At 38.7% G+C, this 11,736-nt stretch overlaps 1 protein-coding gene across 1 annotated transcript in view; it reads left to right on the top strand.

The window, feature by feature from the left end:
• LOC125961674 (uncharacterized) overlaps positions 1 to 11,736 on the top strand; it is a 180,467-nt gene that overhangs the window by 129,564 nt on the left and 39,167 nt on the right. The gene's annotated exons all lie outside the window — the stretch shown is intronic.

Here is an 11,736-nt window from a genome sequence, read left to right as displayed (position 1 = left end):
TCATACTTCTCATGCCTCAAACCTGAGTATTACTTTTTTAAAATTAAATTTATCTTTATTTATTTATTTTTATTTTGGCTGCGTTGGGTCTTCAATGCTGCGTGCAGACTTTCTCTAGTTGTGGCGAGCGGGGGCTACTCTTTGTTGCAGTGCCTGGGCTTCTCATCACAGCAGCTTCTATTGTTGTTCCACAACTCTATGGGTTCCTTTTTAGGTCCTGTGAAGAACCCTAGAAATTAGTTCATGGAATTATAAGTTTTTGCAAAATTGTCAAAAGTGAGATATTTTAACTTCCATCAGGTAAGACCAGCGTCTCTTTCTTTGCCAATTTTCCTTCTATCATATTCCGCTATGTTGGATCATATTGGAATGGCCACAGGCTTTTTTGAAATCTGGCTAAGGAGATTTTCTTTTTTCTGTGGTACGCGGGCCTCTCACTGTTGTGGCCTCTCCCATTGTGGAGCACAGGCTCTGGACGCACAGGCTCAGCGGCCATGGCTCACAGGCCTAGCCGCTCCGCGGCATGTGGGATCTTCCCGGACCGGGACACGAACCTGTGTCCCCTGCGTCGGCAGGTGGACTCTCAACCACTGCGCCACCAGGGAAGCCCTAAGGAGATGTTTTAAGGGAGGCTATTATGTGATTTTCAGACACCGCCATATGTAATTGACTATATACTATCCCATTACAGGAATAACTTCCAGTACTCATACTGACTACTCTACTGACTTAACCTAGCACAAGACACAGAAGCATAAGGACAAAAACCACCTTACAATATAGCCATGTCTTGCACTTCACAGCTCTCAAAGCATGTGCGTTTGAAGAAGAAAAAAAGAACTGAAAAGTACAAAACCAGAAGCTAATCTGTGGAAAATTATTTCAATCATCAGGCATGTGAAAGATAAGTCAAAGATTCAGTTCTCATCAATGCTTAGTCAAAACGGAAATTTTCTTCTGTCAAGAATATACTCCAGGGGCTTCCCTGATGGCACAGTGGTTAAGAAGCCACCTGCCAATGCAGGGGACAAGGGTTCGAGTCCTGGTCCGGGAAGATCCCACATGTCACGGAGCAACTAAGCCGGTGTGCCACAACTACGGAACCTGCGCTCTAGAGCCCGTGAGCCACGACTATTGAGCCTGCGAGCCACAACTGCTGAAGCCTCCGTGCCTAGCGCCCGTGCTCTGCAACAAGAGAAGCCACCGCAATGAGAAGCCTGTGCACTGCAACAAAGAGTAGCCCCCAGTCCCTGCAAGTAGAGAAAGCCTGCGCACAGCAACGAAGACCCAACACAGCCAAAAATAAATAAATAAATAAATAAATGAATGAATGAATGAATGAATGAATATACTCCATCAACAATGTGTGTAATGGAATGGTATGAATGAGTATTTTATCAGAATCCCTGTAATGCACAAACCTATAGCAGTACTGAAATCAGTAATGCATTTATAATAGTAAATACTTATGAGGAAGTAATCCATAGAGGTTTTCTCAAAGTTAACAATGAAAATTAATGTGACATTATCAATAATAAATTGTGAAGCTGAAATAAACTTTTCTAAACTATTAATAACTAGAAGCAAATTCTAATCAACCATGCTACAAGAAATCTATGTCTAAAAACTACAAAGTTTATTTCTTAAAATTTTATTTCGAAAATACATAAACTGTCGTATGAGGAGGCAGTTAAAGAATATATAGCTGAAAGAGTGGGGGAAAAGTTTTATAGAGACACATCTGGCAGTAGTTCATTTTTAAATGTCATTTTTCTAGATTTTGTGACACCTATAGTATTGATATTTGAAAGCATTTAAAAAATTGTACTTTGAAGATTTGCTACTTCCAGGTAGAATAAAATATTTTGAAGCAAAACAACGTTTGCACTGAGAAAAACAAAAAAAGCCAAATAAAATAGCCAGCATTCAATCAAAAAGTTCTAGACAAACCAAGAGATAGAATCATATGGCTAAAATTCTAAGAAAAGAACAGATAATACAAAAATATTTATATAAGATATTGTGTGTCTTTATCAGGAAAAGTCTTTATCAAGAAAAGACTTTAAAATCATCAGAATTAATATTATATTTTATTTATTTGTATATTATATTTATATAGAGATATTTATATATTTATATAAAGAACTTAAAGATAAAGCCCTAGTTAAGGCAGTGACAATAGCAGTAGCAGTGGGAGTGAAAAGAAATGGTTATATTCAAGCATATTTTGTCAGGAAAAGTCCATGATCAAATGTCTGACTGCATACATGGGATGGATAGACGGAGTGGGAAAAATCGAAGTTAACTATAGAGGTTCTAGTGAAGATGGGGTTGCCGTCACCCAACCCAAGGGGCTGCGATCATCCCCAAGGTCTAGGAGACTCAAAGGGAAGGTCATGGTCAGAGGCAAAGTTAATTGGTGGGAAAATAAGACTCCCAGTCTCTCCATCTCCTTATACCAGTTTTTTTGGTAACATCTTTATCGGAGTATAATTGCTTTACAATGGTGTGTTAGTTTCTGCTTTATAACAAAGTAAATCAGTTATACATATGTCCCCATATCTCCTCCCTCTTGCATCTCCCTCCCTCCCACCCTCCCTATCCCACCCCTCTAGGTGGTCACAAAGCACCGAGCGCATCTCCCTGTGCTATGCGGAAGCTTCCCACTAGCTATCTATTCCTTATACCAGTTTTGTTTTTCTGCTCATATACGTAGCAGCATTTCATTCAAGGGGAAAGTCATTGATCTGACTGGTCAAATTAAACAACATAGTTCAAGGCACATTTACAGTGGTTAGTTCCTCCACAATTTAGAAAGTCACATTCACAATTTCCCTCTTCCTACACCGCGGAACACATTGGCCATTCCTCCAAAGTTTCCACTCCACAGAGTGGACAAGAGATGACGTTAGCCCAGAACTGAGAGCTTGGCATGAGATGGTGTCAGCCCCACGTAGAGCTCTGGCATAAGTTATAACCCAACCCAGCTCTACAGAGAGCTCTGCATGGAATCCTGGGAGTAAACTCAGCCATAATAATGGGATTCTGTTTTTCATTTGCTTTTCTTCCTTGCTTAACTTTCCCTGGCCACTCTGACAAACAAACTTTCAGGCATTCCTGGGCCACTCACTAACTTTATTCCATTTTATGTCATCCAGATTCCCAAGAAAATTACTAACTATAAGGAGGGAAATTTGGAACATGGTGAGTTTTAGATGCCTGAAATATACAGGTCATTGAATCCAGTTAAGTAGCAAATTATCTGGATCTCAAATATGCCAGTAGAATAGCAGACTAAGCTCAATTTAATGTACTCTTACTGGAGACACACGTAAATTCTGGGTCAATTTTGAAAAAGTTAAAAGGACATAGCTGAGATTAAAAGAAAGAAAGGAACACCTGCATGTTTCAGAAAGTAACAGAGAAATTAAATCCAGAGAAAGAAGAGCGGACTGATGTCTGTGGGTTCCGTTCCTTAGTATAGGCCTTATGTAAATAGGGGCTGGAGCTAGAAATCTAACATTACCTTGAGGCCAGGAATTTATAGACTCAGGATGGAACAATATTGAGAAGTTGGTACAGATATCCTACAGAAATTTCATGAGGAACTGCTTAGTCCATTAAGAGGGCCAAGGGCGGTGGTGAGGAAGATTGATATCTCTTGAAAACCTTCAGGTACAGAAAACATCAACACCTCTGAAAAGTAGGCCTCTCCTTCCCAGCGTTGTGATGGCCAGGTTGTCACTAACCTGTAAGGCCCTGTATGAATCAGAAACTGCAAGGAGAGTAATTCAAAGAAAAACAGATGCAGGATGGGTGTGGCAATAAATCCTAGGACCCTATCAGAAACAAAATTAAAACCACTCTAAAGGGAAATTTTAACAAACCAGAGCAGATAGTATCCTAACCAGAAATAGAATAATAATTCTGAGGAAGTTACTTTAGTTATTTAAGTAATATTCAACATCCAGAGCAAAATTCACTTAAGTACTGTACTGGTGGAAATTGGGCAGCACTATGGAGACAATAAAAAGGTGTTTACCATCAAAAAACATCAAGGTAAGAAAGATAATGTCTAATTTTTAATTATCCTGTGGTTTATTGAAATCTTTTGGAAACCCAAAATAGAGAAAACCTAGCAGGCAATGAAGACTTAAATATTTAGAGATTTATCAACTCATCTATAAAAGCTTTATTAATCTCTTCTTTTAATACCACTCCTGAGAGGTATAAATGTGTCCAGTGATAGGGTTGAAGAAGCCTGAGAGAATTTCAATTGTTTACTATTCTTGATCAGCTATTAAGACCTTTCAGGAGCATCTTGATTTTCATGGCATCATCCAACAAAAAGCAGGATATTTTACAGAAAGTCCTGGTCCACTTTTTGGCTTGCCTTTGTGTTTATGTTTTTGGTTTTCTCACATTGGGCGGTACATTAGGCTACCTATTGCACACTCCCTCATTCATGCATGCATTCATTCAAACAATATTTACTGAGTTGAGATATTTAATTAACACCCAATAAATGATGTTTAGATGAATGAATGCGCTTTTTATCAAAGTAAGTGTAAGAACTGAGAAAAATTACAGAATGTATGATCCCAGCCCCACAAAAGCGTATAATTGTGTTGAGGATATAACATATGTTGATGAAATAACTAATATATCATATTGGACAGTCTCTAAGTTCAAAAATGAGTTTTTATAAATAATCAGAGCCTAAGGAGGACAAAGAAGGGACAGTTCATTATGGGTTGAATCTATCAATAAATGTACATTTCAGATGAGATTTGAGATTGACCTTAAAGAAAGAAGAGGACTTAGATATATGAACAGAGAACAAAAAAGGCATGGTGATAGCATGTGCATAGATAGTGTGGCCAATATTTATGTTCTTCATTAAAGACAGTCAAGAGATAACCCAAATGTAACTGTTTCCATGGGTCCATTCTCAGTATCCAAACAAAACGGCAAATCCTATCTTAGTAAAACTAATGAAAAACACAGTCTTTAACAAAGACATTGTGAAGGAAAGGGGGAGAGAAAGGCTTGCGTCCCACACCACACAACAAAACTTATTTAATTATTTGTTTCATTTTCTCCCTCTGAAAATTTCCTCTCCCTCTCTCTGTACGTCTCTCTTCTCCCACCACATCTGGCCACACTCTACCAGCCACCTTTCCAGATCTTTCCAGAACTCTCCATCCTAGTTTCATTATGCCACAAGTTAAACATCTCACAGGTCTCCAGGATGCATCCTCATCACTTATTCCACAAAGACAAACAAAGGACACTTCTCAGGATCAAGTTTCTTGGAAGGAAGAGGTCACGAGGAGTGATTATAAATAATATAAGGTGAAGAGCAGTGACTTAAAATACCATTTTTCCTCTTAGAATGTGAATACAGGGAACTTTGGGAAACTAGAAAATCTAGAAAGGATTCATTGATAATTATTTATTTTCAATGAATAAAATAAAATGTAATAATACGGCTAAACTCTGACAGATTAACTTTTTCAAAAGTTGCTTTCACACACCTTCACTATTGGGATGTTTGATAAACACATCTTTCTTCTTTCTTTGCAGATACTGGCACCAAACTTTCAAACAATAAGAACCTTCCCATAAGTCCCTTGCCAGGCAAGATTAAGGTATAACAATCCAAACAGATTTTTGAAGAAGATGACTGGTTGAAAGCACAGGAAAAGAGCTGGGTTTCTCTTTTTCAACAGTCACATAATGAGTCATGTGGGAATTGGTTTACAAAGTCTCTCTCCATGAGGGGCTAAGGTTAAGATTAGAACTTCTGAGGCCAGAAGAGCAAAGTAACTACAACAACACACATATTTTCAAGAGCCGCCCTTTGGATGTGAGGGATTGATTTTTCCCACGCTTTTTTCAGCAACCCAACTGGTGTCTTTAGTAAATGACATAAGAGAATACAGTGTGGCCAAGAAGGCTTAGATTTCCTTAGCCCCAAGTCAGATATTCTCAAGTGACTGTCCATTCAAATTAAAAAGAGAGATTTACAAGAGGAAACTGGATACAACTGAGTGTACTTTTATTTCAACCCTTTACCTGAATGTTTTGTTTTGATTTCAGTTCTCCACTGAAGTTGCCTACATTAATATATTTTTAAGAACATTTCCTTAAGTTGAAGTATTCATTCGGTATATTCATTTACTATAATTGAGAAAAGCCAAATGACTTAGGCAAATTCATTTCTATATTGCCACAGCAGTGTATTGTGAACTAAATGACACCTGGCAGTTCTTTACTCAGATACTAACTCAATTAGAAGGCAGAACAAGGATACCTACCCATTCAGGGAAGGAAAGGTCACTTAGCCTCTGTAGCTGTCTTAGGTCTCTTATCATCACAGTAACAAACTGAAGACTAAAAACCATACGATCATCTCAATAGATGCAGAAAAAGCTTTTGAAAAAATTCAATATCCATTCATGGTAAAAACTCTCCAGAAAGTGGGCATAGAGGGAACATACCTCAACATAATAAAGGCCATATATGACAAGCCCACAGCTAACATACTCAATGGTGAAAAGCTGAAAGCATTTCCCCTAAGATCAGGAACAAGACAAGGATGCCCACTCTCACCACTTTTATTGAACAGAGTTTTGGAAGTCCTAGCCACAGCAATCAGACAAGAAAAAATAAATAAATAAAAGGACTCCAAAATGGAAAGGAAAAAGTAAAACTGTCACTGTTTGCAGATGGCATGATACATAGAAAATCTGAAAGACACCATCAAAAAACTATTCGAGCTCAAACATGAACTTGGTAAATTTGCAGGATACAATAGATTTCTATATATAAATTTTGTATTTCTATACACTCACAGTGAACTATCAGAAAGAGAAATTAAGGAAACAATCCCATTTACAATCGCATAAAAAAGAATAAAATACATAAGAATAAACCTGCCTAAGGAGGTAAAAGACCTGTACCCAGGAAACTATATGACTCTCATAAAAGAAATGAAAGATGACACAAACAGCTGGAAAGATATACCATGGTCACGGACTGGAAGAATTACTATTGTTAAAATGACCATCACACCCAAGGAAATCTACGCATTCAATGCAGTCTGTATCAACATATCAAGGGCATTTTCCACAGACTGAGAACAAATAATTTTAAAGTTTGTATGGAAACACAAAAGATCCTGAATAGCTAAAACAGTCTTGAGAAAGAAGAACACAACTGGAGGAATCATGCTCCCTGGCTTCAGACTGTGCTACAAACCTACAGTAATCAAAACAGTATGGTACTGGCACAAAAACATCCATCACTGGAACAGAATAGAGAGCCCAGAAAGAAACCCATGCACTTATGGTCAATGAATCTATGACAAAGGAGGCAAGAATATGCAATGGAGAAAAGTCTGGGCTTCCTTAGGGATGGTTTCATCAATTAATTTGTTTTCTTAAATGGACCATACTTTTCCATGTCTTTGTATACCTTGTGAGTTTTTTGGTTGAACATCTGGCTTTCAAATATTGTAATGTGGTGTCTATGGAAATCAGATTCTCCCACTTTCCCAGGGTTTTCTGGGCTTTGGATTGTTGAAGGCTGTAGTAGTCTGTTTGTTTAGGGACCTTTCCAAACTAGTTTTGCAATGACTGTACCCCTTATCGTATGTAGGCACTGAAGTCTCTGTTCCTTTAGTTCATGTTTAGCTAATGTTTTGACAGAGATGTCCTTGAATTCCTGCACCTAAGACAAACAAAAACAAATATACACAAGCACATCCACATGCACACTCAAAACCACACACCTCTCCCCATTGTGCAGATTGCTGGATCACTCCTTCAACATTTAGCTGACCTGCACTGAGTTCAGGGCTCAGCCCATGGTAAAAGCTTAGAGACTCCTCTGGTGTTTTCAGAGCATGCATCTTATCTTGAGTATGCATGTGGCTTTCTTAATTTCTCTGGACACATGTGTACTTTTTGTATGTTCTAAGTTCCCAAAGAATCTCCCCCAACTTTTGCTCCTGCATCTTATGTGGTCTATTGTATTTCAATGCACAGTCTTCTGCCCCAGCCATCTGTGCTTTGTCAGTTCACCTTGCACTTTTTTTGAGCAATGACCGCTGCTTTTCCAGACTGTGTTCCAGGTTAGCTAAGACAGAGATAAGCATCTTGTGTCAGTCCTTCAGGTAGCTCCCAGACAGGTTAGAACAGATACACATAATAGTCCGAGAGTATGGGCTCTTCTGCTCCCTCCTGAAGCAGGATTGAGGGCCCCATACTACGAATGGTCTGCTGCTACTTTCAGACTATCACTGCATTAAGACCCCACCACTTTAAGACCATCACTACACTAAGAGTAGATGGGGCAAGGGCAAGTAAAAATGCCACAAAGCTTTCCTGCCATTTTCAAATTGCCTCTTCCCTGGTTCAGTATGTGTTTGCTTGCTGTAAATCTTTGCCTGATTTCAGGACTAAGAGAAACTCAAGGAACGCCACAACAAGAAACAGTATAATCAAACTCTCAGATGCCAAAAGACAGAGAAAGAATCTTTACTCCCAAAGGAGAAAGAAAAAACAAATTTGTTACAAAGCAGGGATCCTCAAAAAGATTCATAGCTAATTTCCTATCTGAAACCACGGAGGCAAGAGGCCAGACATATTTAAAGTGCTGAAAGAAAAAAACTGTCCACCAAGAATTCTATATTTGGCCAAACTGGTTTCAAAACTTAGGGAGAAATTAACACATTCCCAGATGAACAAAGGCTGAGGGCATTTGTTTTACAACTTCCTAACACTGCCCTATGACAAATGCTAAATTGAACCTTCAGGTTGAAATGAAAGGACACTAGACAGCAACTCGAAGCTGTATAAAGAAATAGAAATCTCCAGTAAAGATAAATATATGGGCAGATACTAAAGCCAGTATTGTGCTACTGGCTTGTAACTCTACTTTTTATTTCTTACATGATTGAAAAAACAAATGCATAAAATAATCATAAATCCATGTTATTGGGCTCACAAAGTATAAAGGTGTAATTTTGTGACAACAATAATGTAAGGAGGAGGAATGGAACTGTAGAGGAACAGAGTTTCTGTGTGCTATTGAAGTTGGTTTCAATTCAAATGATATTGGTTGAACTTTAGAAGGGTAAATGTAATCTTCTTGATAACCACAAAGAAAATATCAATAGACTATATGCAAAAAGAAATGAAAAAGGAATCAAGAGTTCACTACAACAAAATCGGCTAAGCACAGAAGAAGTCAGTAATGGAGTAAATGAAGGGCAAAAAATGCATAAGACATACAGAAAACAACCAGGAAACAGACAGAATTAAGTTCTTCCTCATCCGTAATTTTTGAAAAAGTAAGTGGATTAAGCTCTCCAATAAAAAGATAAAAATTGGCGGGCTTCCCTGGTGGCGCAGTGGTTGAGAGTCCGCCTGCCGATGCAGGGGACACGGGTTCGTGGAGGATCCCACATGCCGCGGAGCGGCTGGGCCCGTGAGCCATGGCCGCTGAGCCTGCGCTTCCGGAGCCTGTGCTCCGCAACGGGAGAGGCCACAACAGTGAGAGGCCCGCGTACCACAAAAAAAAAAAAAAGATAAATATTGGCAGAATGGACTTTAAAAACATCCATAATCCAAGTATATGCTGCCCGCAAAAAACTCACTTGATTTCAAGAGACACAAGTTAGTTGAAAGTTAAAGCACAGAATAAAATATCCCATGCAAATAGTAACAAAAAGAAAGAAAGAGAGAGAGAGAAAAAGAAAGGAAGGAAGGCAGGAAGATAGATCTGGGATGGCTACGTTAATATCACACAAAATAAACTTTAAATCAAAAACTATCGCAAGAGGAAAAGGAGGCCACTATATGTTGATAACAAGTTCAATCTATCAAGAAGATATAACAACTATAAACATATATGTACCAAACATCCCCCAAATATGTGAAGCAGACATTGACAGAATTGAAGGAAGAAATAGATAGTTCTAAAATAATAGTTGGAGATCAATACCTTGCTTTCAATAATGGATAACACATCTAGACAGAAGATCAGTAGAGAGGCAGGGGGACTGAATAACACATTCAACCAACTAAACCTAACAGCCATATATAGATCACTCCACTCAACAACAGCAGAATACACATTTTTCTCAAGTACACATGGAACATTCTCCAGGAAAGACCATATGTTACGCCACAATACAAGTACCAATACATTTTTAAGAAACTGAAATCATACAAAGTATCTTCTTTAGCCACAGTGAAAGGAAGGTAGAAATCAATAACAGAACCATTGGTAGCCATTTCCCATCATGCCTGCCACACATGATATAAAGCAATGAAGGGAAAAACATAATTGACCATTTAGAAAAGTGGGAAAGAGGACATATCATTGACACAGAGTGTGTGCTGTTTCCCGTTGTCAGAGATAAAAATAAATTAGCATCATTTATTCATTAGTGTGTTAATTTCTTGGTCAATCATTGCTCAGCCAGTGTTTCTGCCTGATGGGAAGATTTCCTATACTCAGCGTTGAGTGGAGACAACCTTGAAAGGGACATTTAAAAGGATTATACTGTGATGGGCTTAGCAGTACCCTTCCTCCTATGCCAGTATTTAGGCTGGGGTATTTCCATGCAGTGTGTACAACCGTAGGCCCCAGGTCACCAGAATTTAGTTGGATTCGTTTTCTTAATACATTCCCTCAGTACTTTGTCTTTTATTTGACTGTTGCATTTACTTCATTCTTTATTATCACTGCGAAGCAACTTTGTTTCCTGTTCAGATGCCAAAAAGTGGATATCAATACCTCCTGAGTTTTACACATCACAGATCTGTTTTACATATCGGAGACAGAGACAGCAACTATTTCCAATGACTTTGAGACATGCTTTGAACATGCGATTAACATGTGGAGTGTTGAAATGTGTGTCGAGCTCATTATACTTGCTCTAAAAGGTTTCAAACTGCAAAGATTTAAAAATCTTTGTCTTTGAATAGTTTTCCTGTGCTGTCCCTTTGTGTCAGACTGTTAATGTGCAGTCTGGCACCTTCAAATAATGTGGCTTTGTAACCAATTATTTACATGTTGTTTTATCCACAGAGAATCTTTTTTTTTTTAAATAAATTTATTTATTTTTGGCTGTGTTGGGTCTTTGTTGCTGCACATGGGCTTTCTCTAGTTGGGGCGAGTGGGGGCTACTCTACATTGTGGTGTGTGGGCTCCTCATTGCTGTGGCTTCTCTCGTTGCAGAGCATGGGCTCTAGGAGCTGGGGTTTCAGTAGTTGTGGCACGTGGGCTTCAGTAGTTGTGGCTCATTGGCCCTAGAGCACAGGCTCAATAATTGTGGCGCACGGGCTTAGTTGCTCCGCGGCATGTGGGATCTTCCCAGACCAGGGCCCGAACCCATGTCCCCTGCACTGGCAGGAGGATTCCCAACCACTGTGCCACCAGGGAAGTCCCCACACAGAGAAGCTTAAGGTCAAAACATACAACTCGATTAACTACACGTCCTCCTGTTCACATTTCCCTCATCTTTTCTTCATCTTCTATGTTTCCTTGGCCCTGTTTATATTAAGTGCTTTTGCCATTATATTTGATTGTCTGTATTCCGCTGAGTTACCACAATGCTTTATGAGACACGGTAGGATATAAATGCATTTAAGATATATATATATTTTATATATATATATATATAATATATATATAATTTGCTTTAGTGCAGTGTTTTTTGTT

This window comes from Orcinus orca, chromosome 17 (assembly GCF_937001465.1).
Source record: "Orcinus orca chromosome 17, mOrcOrc1.1, whole genome shotgun sequence".
Classification (NCBI taxonomy): domain Eukaryota; kingdom Metazoa; phylum Chordata; class Mammalia; order Artiodactyla; family Delphinidae; genus Orcinus; species Orcinus orca.
This window is presented reverse-complemented; position numbering and strand designations above follow the sequence as displayed.